Genomic DNA, 1,042 nt, shown 5'->3' with positions numbered 1-1,042 from the left:
GATTATTCCCAGGACACTATGGCGCCCTGCCAGCGTGTGGAACCTCTCAACTCGACTCGCAAACAATCGACAATGTACACACTGTTGCAATCGGTGTGATTCGAAGCGACGGAGCAGTGATGAAAATTGAGAAAAAAAGAATCAGTTTGATCTATATCATCGCTTTTGCTGTACGTCGAACTAATCGATTTTCGAATTCATTTCACGCCAAATCACATCCGCCGGGGTGGTAGCTCTCTAATATGTACCGGATGCAAATATTTGCATCCATTAGGCAGTCTCCAAATTGTCACATTTACATTTGTCCGTCATAGAATGTTGGTCCATTTTATTTCATTCCTTTTCATCCCCCTAACGTTTGTTCACTGTCGGGATCAAACTTGCTGTTTCATATAGCAAAAAACCCAACAATTGAAATCCACACTGGTTCGGGGTGCAACGGGTGTAACTGGGGTGTTCTGCTTCAATATTTGTCTATTCGTCCCTTGGGCTGAAATGTTACCGCCCGAGTATCGGTGTCATAATTGACAGGCGTCCAGAGACGTATCAAAGCTGAATTGGATAGCAAATTCAGCAGCATAGGCAACACTATCGAAATATAAAAAATGTAATACTATTGAGGTGAAAAAAGATGTGCTTTCACGTCTTTTAGCAAATAATTCATTCAGTTCGATGTTACAACAAGAGTTGAATGCAAAATACTACTTTAATAAAAACAGTCCAGCAACGCGCTTTTACTAATTTGCCTCCTGTGAGGATTGAACTCACGACCGCTGGTTTACGAGACCAGCGCTCTACCACTGAGCTAAAGAGGCCATACATTTTTTCGCGTTATAATAAGGTTTTGCAGCATTGATTTTAATTTTTCACCATTTTATGGTTTTATATTCTACCCCAACATGTATGTTGTTGTTAAAATTGATATTAAAATTGATGAAAAGGATTAGCGCCTAAACCTTCTTTGCGCTGGAAAGTATTGCTTACAGATGAACTTCAACAAAGCTTATGAGTAGTAGATAGAGCTTTTCTTGGCTCGAATCCG

General features: G+C 40.1%; 1 non-coding gene across 1 annotated transcript; it reads right to left on the bottom strand.

Moving 5' to 3' along the window:
• Window positions 1-743: 743 nt before the first annotated feature.
• Window positions 744-815, bottom strand: Trnat-cgu (transfer RNA threonine (anticodon CGU)). The gene has a single exon. It is a non-coding gene; the product is annotated as a tRNA-Thr (tRNA).
• Between the last annotated feature and the right edge of the window lie 227 nt (window positions 816-1,042).

This window comes from Anopheles ziemanni, chromosome 2, assembly GCF_943734765.1.
Source record: "Anopheles ziemanni chromosome 2, idAnoZiCoDA_A2_x.2, whole genome shotgun sequence".
Lineage (NCBI taxonomy): Eukaryota > Metazoa > Arthropoda > Insecta > Diptera > Culicidae > Anopheles > Anopheles ziemanni.
The sequence above is the reverse complement of the archived record's forward strand: the minus strand, read 5'-3'. Positions and strand labels throughout refer to the sequence as shown.